The 12,564-nt window shown below is 44.9% G+C and overlaps 1 protein-coding gene across 3 annotated transcripts in view; it reads left to right on the top strand.

Moving 5' to 3' along the window:
* The first annotated feature begins 9,747 nt into the window (after nucleotides 1-9,747).
* The window catches only part of CCDC63 (coiled-coil domain containing 63), a 168,004-nt gene continuing 165,187 nt past the window's right edge, over nucleotides 9,748-12,564 (top strand). For 2 of the 3 annotated variants that reach the window (XM_084996256.1, XM_084996254.1), the window contains exon 1: nucleotides 9,752-9,943. The gene's annotated coding sequence lies outside the window, so the exon portion shown is untranslated. Of the gene's footprint in view, nucleotides 9,944-12,564 lie in introns of all 3 variants that reach the window. The other variant, XM_084996257.1, reaches the window with a different exon arrangement.

Here is a 12,564-nt window from a genome sequence, read left to right on the forward strand (position 1 = left end):
AGCTGCTCAGCACTTGTGTCCCTGTGGAAGTCAGGACTCCCCTAGATTACAGCTCCATGCAGGCAGGCGGTGCCGGCCCCAAAGAAGCAGGGGTTGCCAGATACTTGCTTTCTCAGCATTCTTTGCAGCCAGCTCGACCAATAAGATTCACCTCTTAAGGATTTTTGACCCTGGAGTCAGCAAAGCAGCAGACACAAGGAGCAACTAGGGACTGGGAGTGGTACAGAACCGGCAACACCATCTAGGTTCCAGGAACAACCCTGGCAGAGAGGTTAGCGGGAGAGTCCACTGGCCCTGGCTGGCTGGGTGGGAAGCCCCTGCCTCAGTGGGAGGAACCAGTGTCCTCAGTGGCCTGGTCCCGGCAGGTTTTTGGCTGTGGTCCCCACTGCGCGCCTTCTCTTGGTGCCTCTGTCCTCCAGCCTTCTTGGCAATTGTGTCAACTCTTCGCTTTCTTTGTAATAAATTCCTTTTCTGCTGAATTTAGCCAGAGTCAGCAGCTGTGTCTGGAGTTGCTACTGAAAACGGAACAGATTCCAGAACTCACCACATTCACTGAAAATCATTGAAAAAAAAATTGTGAAATGTGTCGTACATAGAAAAAAAAAATATATATATATATTTTTTCAGTTTAAAGAGCACTAATAGGGAGTTGCCTGGTGGCCTAGTGGTTAAGGATCTGGTATTGTCACTGCTGTGGTGCCATTCGATCCCTGGCCATAAAATAGAATCTATGTCTCAGGAGATGGGTGATCCTATGTTCTGGCTTGTCTGAAAAAGTCTTGGCTTGTACCTGTTTTCTGCTTATAACTATTACTCGCACCTTCCCTTTCATTCCCCAAAATGTACAAAAAATTAGGCAATACAATATATGGTCACCTTACCCAAAAACCCCTCCATATGGTAGACTTTCCTTCAGGTAACCACTATCTGGAGGTTTTCTCTCATTGTCTCTCCCCTTTTCATTATTTTATTTATTTATTTATTTTTTGTCTTTTTGTCTTTTTTGTTGTTGTTGTTGTTGTTTTTGCTATTTCTTGGGCCGCTCCCGCGGCATATGGAGGTTCCCAGGCTAGGGGTCGAATCGGAGCTGTAGCCACCGGCCTACGCCAGAGCCACAGCAACGCGGGATCCGAGCCACGTCTGCAACCTACACCACAGCTCATAGCAACGCCGGATCGTTAACCCACTGAGCCAGGGCAGGGACCGAACCCGCAACCTCATGGTTCCTAGTCGGATTCGTTAACCACTGCGCCACGACGGGAACTCCTCCCCTTTTCATTATAGTTTAAACACTAAAACAATATATTGTTTCATTTAACCTGTTTTTGAACTTTATATACATGGAAATACTGTTCATATTTTTTTGTGTGTGTGCCTTTCTTCTTCTATTCAATGCTAAGAATCTGAGATTTATGCTTATTGTTGTACAGAGTTATAGTTTGTTCATTTTTCCTGCTGCATGATATCCCATTATATGAACATACCCATTCTTCTGTGGCTTTGTTTCAAAGTTAGCAATTCTGCAATGAATGTTCTTGGACATACCTCCTCAAGGACATGGGCAAGTGTTTCTTCAAAGCGAATCCTAAGGAAAATTGATGGTTCATCATTATGCACATTCCCATTTTATATCTGGTCTTGCCAAACTATCTTCCAAAAAAGAGGTACCAATTATGTTAGTTTCCCAGGGCCACTGTAACAAGCTGCCACAAACTCGGGTTAAAGTAACAGAAATTTATTTTCTCACTTTTCTGGAAGCCAGAAATCTGAACGTAGCATCACCAGGCTGAATTCAAGATATGAAGGGGCGAAGTTCCCGGTGTGGCTCAGTGGGTTAAGGATCCAGCATTGCCACAAGCTGTGGTGTAGGTAGCAGATGTGGCTCTGATTTGATCCGTAGCCCGGAAACTTCCATGTGTTACAAGTGTTGCGCGCGCGCGCGCGCACACACACACACACACACACACACACACACACACAGATATGAAGAGGGCTGCACTCCCTCTAGAGGCTTTAGGGGAAGATTCTTCCTTGCCTCTTCCAGCTTCTGGTGGCTACAGATGTTCTGTGGCTTGTGGCCACATCACTCTAGTCTCTGCCTCAAACAATGCATGGTTGGATGAGTGAGATGGACAAGTTAGTCAAAACTGACAAAGGCAGCTCTGAGGTGTTTCTAGAACATTTGACCTGAGCTGGAGAGGTCAAGGGAGGCTTCCTGGAAGAGGTAACATTTCAGTCAAGACTTAAGTGACTAGAAGAACTTAGGTTGGTGGAAGAAGTCGAGGGCGTCTCAGGAAGAGAGCACAGTAAAGGAAAAGGCCTGGAGGTAAGAAACATGACGCACGGGGCAACATAAGCAGTTTGATGTGGTTGGAATGAAAGGTGATGGCAGTTAAAGAAGTGAAAGGCTTTGCGTGCTAGGCTAAAGAGTCTGAAATAAAATCTGAATTAAAAAGTATATATAGGGAGTTCCCATTGTGACGCAGTGGTTAACAAATCCGACTAGGAACCATGAGGTTGAGGGTTCGATTCCTGCCCTTGCTCAGTGGGTTAAGGCTCCGGCGTTGCCGTAAGCTGTGGTGTAGGTTGCAGACGCGGCTCGGATCCCATGTTGCTGTGGCTCTGGTGTAGGCTGGTGGCTACAGCTCCGATTCGACCCCTAGCCTGGGAACCTCCATATGCCACAGAAGCAGCCCAAAGAAATAGCAAAAAAAAAAAAAAAAAAAAAAGACAAAAAAACGTGTATATATTTCAAAAGGATTCATACTTGCATGCTTGTTGTAAAATACTCGGATGTATATTGGCCCCCATACTGTGGAAGTTCCTGGGCCAGGGATCCAACCCGTGCCACAGCTGAGGCAGCAATGCCATATCCCTAACCCACTGCCCCGTGAGGGAACTTCTAACATGTGCATTTCTTGATTAGAGACTGATGAATTTTTACCCATCTTTATACCTGTGTAACCACCACTAAGATCAAGATATAGAATCAGCAAGTTTGGTAACTTTCTGGATTTTTGTTCTGTTTACTGGCCAATAATCATATACATATACATGTATATACTAATATATATATGGATATATACATACATATGCTAATATGCACTATTTTATGTATATATAAATATGTATGTACTTACACATGTATATAAGTTATGCATATAAAATTTAAGCTTCAGTATAAGTTATGTGTATATAATTATCAAAAATAGGAGTTCCCGTTGTGGCTCAGTGGTTAGCGAATCTGAGTAGGAACCATGAGGTTGCGGGTTCGATCCCTGGCCTTGCTCAGTGGGTTAAGGGTCTGGCGTTGCCATGAGCAGTGGTGTAGGTTGCAGACGCGGCTCAGATCTGGTGTTGCTGTGGCTCTGGCATAGGCCGGCAGCAACAGCTCTAATTAGACCCCTAGCCTAGGAACCTCCATATGCCGTGGGAGCAGCCCTAGAAAAGGCAAAAAGAGGAAAAAAAAAGCATGATTCTTGACTCAATGTTCTGCAATATTCTTTTTTCAGTGAACATGGACATTTTTCCATATCAGCATAAAGATCAAGAGATAAAACCTAATCTGGTTTATTCATGCATTTATTCATTTATTCATTCAACAAATACTCTTTTTTTGAGGTTGTATGATATGTTTAGCTCTGTGTCATCGAAGAGATTTAAACAGAGAAGGGTCCTAAAAAGGAACAATAGAATAGGCATTCTTTTCTTTCTTTTTTTTTTTCAGGGCTGCTCTGGTGGCATATGGAGGTTCCCAGGCTAGGGGTCAAATAGGAGATACAGCTGCTGGCCTTCACCACAGCCACAGCAACACGGGATCCAAGCCATGTCCACAACCTACACCACAGATCATGGCAACACCAGATCCTTAGCCCACTTAGCGAGGCCAGGGATTGAACCTGCATCCTCATGGATACTAGTCAGATTTGTTTCCACTGAGCCATGACAGGAATGCTCCAGGCTTTCTTTTTAAATAGAGTATTCTGGAAGAAGTATGCTATCCCTCATTCCTTTTGGTGGAAGGAAGAGGAGGGCTAAAGCAGTTCCCTTGTGTGGGTGGCAGCTGCATTTTCCTTCTCAGATTTTTAAATATTTATTTTTGAATAAGTATTACATTCAAGTGATTCAATACTCAAAAGGGGCAAAGGACATTTTAATGAAAAGTTTTCCTTCCATCCCATTCCTTGACCACTTATTTCCATTCCAGAGAGAAAATTACCATCACTGACTTCTTATGCATCCTTCCAGAGATGGTGGTGGTGTACGTGAGTGGACATGTGTATATGTTATTTTTCTTTGTTTTTGGCATATGGAAATTCCCAGGTGAGGGGTCAAATTAAAGCTGCAGCTGTCAGCCTACACCATAGCCACAGCAATGCTGGATCCTTAACCCACTGATTGAGGCCAGGGATCAAACCCACATCCTCATGGATACTAGTCGGGTTTGTTACCACTGAGCCACAACAGGAACTCCTGTGTATGTTATTTTTAAAAATCTTTTTAAAATTCACCTTCTCTTACTTAACTCTTAGAGGCCACTTATATCAGTGCACAAAGAGCATCCATTCTACTTTTTTTTTTTTTTTTGGTGGATCAAAACCAAGCCAGGGATCAAACCTGCACTGTAGGTATGACCAGAGCCACAGCAGTGCCAACACAGGGAGGGTCCTTAACCCACTGAGGCATGGGGAACTCCAAGAGCATTCTCATTCTTTTTTGTGACTGCACAGTTTTCTAGAGAAGGGAAGAACTACTTCCATTTCAAACCTTGCCCAGAAGCTTGGTATCTTTTAGTCCCTTCCAGATTTCTCTGCCCCTGGCTGGTGGACACCTAGGCTGACTGGGTGGGAGGCAGGACTCTGAGAGCTGGAAATGTTCCTTGGCCTAACTGGGAATCTCGGAGGCTAGACCCAGGAGACCCTGGGAGACAGACATCCTGTGGCCTGGAGCCTGTTCCTACTCTCTCTGTTATTTCAAGAAGCTGCCCTGGCTTGTTTATGTCCCTCTCTCCCTTGTTCCTGTGGCCAAGTGGGTCAGCAGTTAGCCTTAGGGTCCTCCTGCCCACATCTGTTCTTAATCTCTCTCACGAGGGCATCCAGCTGTTCCAGAGCTGGCTGAGAACCCCCAGGCCTATGCCTGCATTTTCTAGAAAACAGGGTCACCCTTGGTCCTGGGGTGAAAGTACTCATTTAATGAGTACCTACTATGTGCCAGCTTGCCTGGTAGGCTTTTACAAGAATTTCATAACAATCCTATCATATGTACCATTTCCTGGAGGAGGAAACAGAGGCTTGGGGATGGGGGGAGCAGGGGGAGGGGGGAGTGGTCAGAGCTGGGTAATGGTGAACCCTGAATTTGAACCCACCAATGCCAGACATCTTGGTCCCCCTTGTACCCTGGAGCTCCCTGAGTCATTAGGCAGTAAGCACTCAATAAATATGTGTTGACTGAATGAGGGAGTGAATCGGAGAGATATTTCCTGAGCAGGTCTTGTTTGTCAGGCACTGGTCTAGGTGCTAAAGCAGTGAACCAGATAGCCTGTTTGGGGTGAAATTCTAGTGGGGAAGGCAAACAAATAAACAAAAAAATAATTAGATAGTAAGAGGAACTATGGAGGAAAGATTACAAGACGCGGTACTAGGTGGATCGAAGTGGGTTGGCCAGGTTTGGATAGGGTGTGTAGGAGGGTGACCTTTGGACTGAGAGCCAAATAGCAAGAAGGGGACAGCTGTACAAATAGGTGGTAAGGAGGAAAGGACTCCAGGCAGAGGAAAGAGCACATGCAAAGGCCCTGATGTTGGATCAAGCTCTTTTTTTCTTTTTAGGGCCACCCCCATGGCATATGGAGGTTCCTGGGCTAGTGGTCCAATCAGGGCTGCAGCTGCCAGCCTACACCACAGCCGCAGCAATGCCAGATCCAAGCTATGGCTGCGACCTACACCACAGCTCATGGCAACACCAGATCTTTAAGCCAGTGAATGGAGTCAGGGATCAAACCTGCATCCTCATGGATACTAGTTGGGTTTGTAACCTGCTGAGCCACAACAGGAACTCCCAGGATCACATGGTTTTTTGCACAACCTTTTCCTGTATTTATGTCACCACTACACTCCTTCTCTGCAGGGAAGACTTCCTAGAGGAGGTGACATTTGACCAAATCTTGAAGGCTGAGGAAGAGGTGGGCAGGAGACAATGATAGGAAAGAACATTCCAGGGAGTGGGAACAGCATGGATAAAGAGAGGAGACATCTGGTATAATTTAGAAAATGCAAGGACCGTTGATCTTTGAACAACATGGGGGTTAGGGCAGCCCAACTCCCCATGCAGTTGAAAATATGCCTATAACTTTACAGTCAGCCCTCTGAATCCTGGGTTCTACATCTGCAGATTCAACCAAACTTGGACCATCCAGCAATATAGGGATCAAACCCACATCACAGCAGCGACCCTGGCCACTGCAGTGACACTGCTGGATCCTTAACCCACTGGGCCACTAGAGTACTCCTAAAACAGTTATTATGGAGAGCTTCAAGCACATATACATAAATTTAATGAGAACAGTGATATAACCCCCTTGTGTGTATTACCGAGCTTCCATAGCTATTAACTTTTTGCCATCTACTCCCCTACCCCTGCTTTTTTGGCTAGAATATTTTAACATAAATCCCAGACATTATATAATTTCACCCACAAATACTTCAGCATGTAATTCTAACAATAAGAACATTTAAAAAATTCATACAATTACTGTACTTAAAAGCCAAGAATTCCTCGTTATCATTGACTACTCAACCTACATTCAGTTTTTCTCTGATGACTGCAAAAATGAGGTTTTGCAGTTGGTTTGGTTCAATTCAGATCTGAACAAGGGCACACATTGCATTTGGTTGATATGCCTTTTTTATCCCTGAGGTGGACTGACTGCAGTTAAAATCCTCTCTCCCTGTTCCCTCAGCAGGAGAAGCGGCGAAATCAGCTATTATCAGAGGTGGAGTCTCTTGCCCCACGGTGGAATCTGGGCCTGATCATGTGACTTGCTTTGGCCAATAGAATGCAGCAGAAGGGATGCTGGATGATTTCTGGGTTTGGACCTTGAGATGTCTTGCATGATTCCTCCTATTCTCTTGAACTCCTTTCTCAACCAGGAGAGCAAGCTTAGGCAGCTTGCTGTGGGGTAACCATGTAGGGGAGGACTTTCCCAGGTGAGGCCATTCCAGGCAAGCTGGTCCCCAGCAGACCTGCCAGCTGACCATGGCTGCATGAGCAAGTCCAGCCCAGGTCAGCTGAGCCTGGGCCAGACCAAAAGAACTGCCCATCTCACCCCAGACCTATGAGAAATAATATATTATTATTTTAAACCACTGTGTTCTCTTGTGGTTTATTACATAGCATTATTGTGGTGAACAGATAATTGATACACATCTACAAAATTTATGCTCCTTTTAAAAATGTCATTTACTTGCAAAAGACACTAGGTCCTGGGTTCTTTAGTTTCTGACATTCTAGATTTGTATAGTCCATGTGTCACTGTATTACATTACGTTCTAGATAACTATATCCCATGCATCATTTAATGTTAGTCCCTATATTTCTCACAAACTGGTGGTTAATCTTGAGGCTGGATTTGGTTCAGATTTGTTATTTTTGCAAGGATACTTCCTCTGCATCACATCAGCAGGCATATGAGGTCTGATCAATGTTAGGATTGGGATCATTGGGTTCAGTGAATAATTTTAGATAAGATTAGAATAACCAGGGATACCTCCTGGAGGAGTCAGGCTTGAGTTGGACCTCTTTGAAGAACAAATAGGATTTAGAGAGGTCAAAGGAAGGAAGAAATATTCCAAGTGAGGAGGGAGGTTGGAGGCATGAGTCAGAGAGTGTTTTGAAAATACAAAAACTGGTTAATCCTCCCTCACATTAGCTTCCATTGTTAAACACTGGTCTAGAGACCAGGGCTGGAACCAGATTTTATCTCAGATTTTAATTCTAATGGGCACATGGAGAATTTTGTTGGGATGCATTGTGAAATCATATTCCTGCTCAGTGGGAAAAATTGCAGTGATCAACTACTGATGTCTGGCTTGGGTCTGGGATGCTGAGTGGTAGTATGTTGTGAATCTGCCAGAGATCAATGACTCTTCCCCACCTCAGGGCAGAGGACTTGAACATTGGACCCTAGAAGGAAATAAAGGCTGAATGGGATATTTGATATGGTCTTTCTTTGTGGGTTGTTTACCAATCTTCATTCACCTTTTTTGGTCTTTGCTATTGGAACCTTAGGTATTGGATGGCAGAGATTGATTTAGACATGAACAATGGCCCAGTTCTGACCAATTAGAAATAAGAAGTCTGTTCCTGGGACTTCTCCAGAATTTTTTCTTCCTGGATTGAAAAAACTGTGTGAGGGGATGTTCCTACCCCTTTGGAGGTGGTTGATGAATGGAGCAATGGCAGCCATCTTGTGATTATAAGGAGACATGATCAGCATGTCAAGGATGATGGAGAAGAAATATGGAAAGAACCTGGGTCTTTGACGAAGGTACTGAGACATGAACAAACTCTGGGACCACCTATTGCCAAATCCATTATGTGAGAAATAAAACTCAATTATTTAATCCATGTTTAGCCTCAGGGATTCTTTTACTTGCACCTAAGGACAGCCCAAAGGACACAAAGACCATCCTCCATTTGTGGGCATAGTCCAGACTAGCATTTTCAAATCATGGCTGAATCATGAAATCAATTTATTGGATCATGACAAACATTTTATCTTTTTCCTTTTTTGGCCACCCCATGGCATATGGAATTCCCAGGCCAGGGATCAGATCCTAGCTGCAGCTGTGACCCAAGCCACAGCTCTAATAAGGCCAGATGCCTAACCCACTGTGCCAGCCAGGGATTGAACCTGCATCCCAGTGCTCCCAAGATACTGCCGATACTGTTGCCCCACAGAGGGAACACCAGGATGATGACCAACATTTTAAAAAAATGAACATTCCAAAAAAGAAAAAATAAAAATAAAAATTTTAAAATGAACATAGATAAAATGAGAATGCATGCCCAGAGAAAGGATAAATATTGTTTTTACTGAACTCTTGTTTAAATGATGTGGGTTCCAGGTTAGGTTCTCCAAGGAAGCAGACCCTGAGACAGAAGCTTTATGAAGGGCTGTGCTTGAGATCAACTCCTGTGGAAGGGAGGGGAAAGAAGCAGGAGTGGGCAGGGAGAGAGGTCAAGCTGGGACGGAGATCCATCATTGACCTCAACTAACCCCACAGGGAACCTGAGAGTTAAAATGGCACTTCAGGATTACCCTGAGTTGGGCCAAGATGGCCAAGGCTTTTATCCTCCCCACAATGGACACGAACCGCCTCGAGGAAAAAGGTGTGACCTTGGGCAAGGTGGCTCCCTGTAGATGAGGCAGGGACTCAATCCAAGGGACTCACAGCTGGCAGCTCTCTGCAGTCAGCACTGACAGAAGCTGGGGCAATAAAGCCTTCCTGGAATCAGGATGGAGGGTTCATGTCTGTCACTGTGCGTGTGCATGTGCGTGTGCGTGTGTAAACCAGATTGCAATGCAAATGCATTCCTTATTGTGAGTCCTGGTAAAAGCAATTTGCAAGCCTCTGGCAAGTTTGGGTTGGACTTCTACCGAGTTGTTTTCCTCCTAATTGCCTTTTGGGGGTGTAGTCACTTTTTCCGAAGCTCTGCTGGTGAGAGGCAGCCCTGTCTTGGAGAGACAGTGCCCTGGCATATTTGAACACCAACGCTGAGCTGAGCTGTTGGTGCCTCCCATGCGTTAAGAAATGGCAGCTGCTGCCAAAGTCCCCAAATGAAAATGACTAAGGAGGATTAAAGCCAAGTGACGTCATCATTATCCCTGATGAAACCAACAGACAGGAGCCCTCTGGCCCCCCGGGGCGCCCCTTTAGCAACTTAGGTGAGTTGCACCTTCGCTCTCATTTTATATTTCCTACCTCCCTTCCTCAGGAGATTGTCTTTAGCAAATTGTATTTTAAGTCATGTAATCATAAGTGGGCTAGAGGCTCCGAGCAAACTCCGCTCTTGGCACAAATCTGGAGGAAACTCCCAGCTGTTGGTTTGCAAAATCTCCCATTGGTGGCTCCTTGATTGTTGCCTGGAACATGTGGGGAAAAGAAAGTAAAAACCGTAGGGGCTATGCCTCTGCCCCCTGATTGGGGAAGAAGACCCCAGTTTTCTGCAGAACTGGAGTTACAGCCAGGCTTCCTGTGTGCTAGAATCTCCTGGGGGAGCTTGTTACAAATGAAGATTCCTGGGTCTTTCTGAAGAAGATCCAATAAGTAGGAAGGGGGGAAATGTGATGCAGGAATCTGCATTTAAAGAAACTGTTCACTTGGAAATAATTCCACCCTTACTGAAAAGTTGCAAGGAGAGTACTGAGGATTCACAGAAACCTTTTGCCCTGTTGGCTCTATCATTTCTCTTTCCACATACAAATACACATTTTTTTCTGAATCATTTGAGAAGTTGTAAACGTGATGCCTCTTTACCTGTGCTTATCTCCTAAGACCAAGGAAATTATTTTCCCTAACTCTAGCATAATTATTAAATTAAGGTTATTCAGCTTTGATGTAATGCTATTATCAAATCCACTGTACATGGCAAATTTTCCGATTTGTCCTTCTATCATTAAAAAAAAAATCCAGAATCACACAGTTCTTTTAGTTATCATTTCTTTTCTGTCCCTTTTAATCTGAAACAGTTTCTCAGTTTTGTTTTTAGTTTTGTCATTCGTGACCTTGACATTTTGAAGCCTCTAGATCAGTTGTTAAGAGACTGTCCTTCAGTTTGCATTTGCCTGGGGAATCTGTATCTGCAACATTTCCCCTGAGTCCTCTGAGAGGATTGGGCAGCCCTAAGATGTAAATACTCAGAACCCTTACCTCTCACTAATGCTGATGCTTAAAGAAGTTTTTAAAAAATAGCTTCATGGGGTACCAGATTTAGCTTCTCAGTGGGGTTTAGAGTTTGGGACTTTTTTTTTAAGATCCGATTTGCTCAGAACTCAAATCCAAGAGATCCCTTAATTGCCTGGGTTGCTAAGCTGGCAGAGTCTGAAGGGATCCCACTGGGGATCCAGACTTTAAGTTCTGGCAAGGTCAACAAGGAGGCTGCTGGTTTAGGGTAGGAGGTGGGCTTGTGGGAAGCAGAAGGGGACAGAGGTTCAAGACTAGATGGGTAGGAGTTCCCTTTGTGGCTCAGTGATAATGAACCCTACTAGTATCCATGAGGATATGGGTTCAATCCCTGGCCTTCTTTAGTGGGTTAGGGATCCAGTGTTGCTGTGAGCTGTGGTGTAGGTAGTAGATGTGGCTAGGATCTGGCATTGCTGTGGCAGTGGTGTAGGCCTGTAGCTACAGCTTCGATTCAACCCCTAGCCTGGGAGCTTCCAGATGCCATGGCTGCAGCCCTGAAAAAAAACAAAGAATAGGCTAGTAGAAAACCAGCAACTATCTCCTCCACATGCAGGGCCTGAAGGCAAGCTGCAGGGCACTTGGGGAGATTTGCTCATTCAGTCCCCACATTTGTTCTCTGGGATGAAACATCCTTAGCTCCATTTTGAAGGTGGGGCGGCGATTGAGGCTCAGAAAAGTAGAATCACTCATCCCTCACTGCTCAGTTAGGAAGTGGCTGAGCTGGGATTTGAACCTAAGTCTGTCTGACTCCATAGCCCGTGTTTGCTTAATCATTAAGGCACCTACCCACCAGGGACAATGCACCAGAGACAAATTTGTGGTCTGAATGTGAATTCATGAAACAGGAGGGCGAGAGTGGGCCAGACCAACCCTGGACTTGGGACTAGAAGCCTTTGGGGTACCATGTCTGGCTGGGCGGCAGACACAAACCCCAGGATCACCTGTTCCAGTCCCTACTCAGCCACTTCTGAGCCTGGCCACTTTGGTAAGTTGCCTAACCTCTTTGTGCCTTGACTCTCCCTGCTGTAAAATGGGGATAACCACATTACCTACCTCAGAGGATTGTTGGAAGGTTTAGCTGAGTTAATACAGTGAAATGCTCAGAACAATATCTGGAAAATACCATTGTGCTTTACATTATGTTAACCATCAGAGTTCCCATCACGGCGCAGCGGAAATGAATCTGACTAGGAACCATGAGGTTGTGGGTTCGATCCCTGTCCTTGCTCAGTGGGTTAAGGATCCGGCATTGCCATGAGCTGTGGTGTAGGTCACAGATGCGGCTCGGATCTGATGTTGCTGTAGCTGTGGCGTAGGCTGGAAGCCATAGCTCCAATTCCACCCCTAGCCTGGGAACTTCCATATGCCATGGGTGCGGTCCTGAAAAAACAAAGACAAAAAATAAAAATAAAAAAATAATAATTAAAAAAATGTTAACCATCATCTTCATCATCATTATCATCATCATCATCTCATTATCTTGCAAACCCATAGGTGTGTGGGGCTGGGAGAATTGGGTACCACTGGTGAATTTCCTCCTCCCTGCTGCTTGAGTCTGAGCTAATCTCTGCTGAGTCATTTTGTTCCTTTGCCCTCATATGCC

The sequence above is a fragment of the Sus scrofa genome, chromosome 14 (assembly GCF_054392235.1).
Source record: "Sus scrofa isolate SSC_HxYL_T2T_F1_AM1 chromosome 14, Sscrofa_HxYL_maternal_Yorkshire_Landrace_v2.0, whole genome shotgun sequence".
NCBI classification, from domain to species: Eukaryota; Metazoa; Chordata; class Mammalia; order Artiodactyla; family Suidae; genus Sus; species Sus scrofa.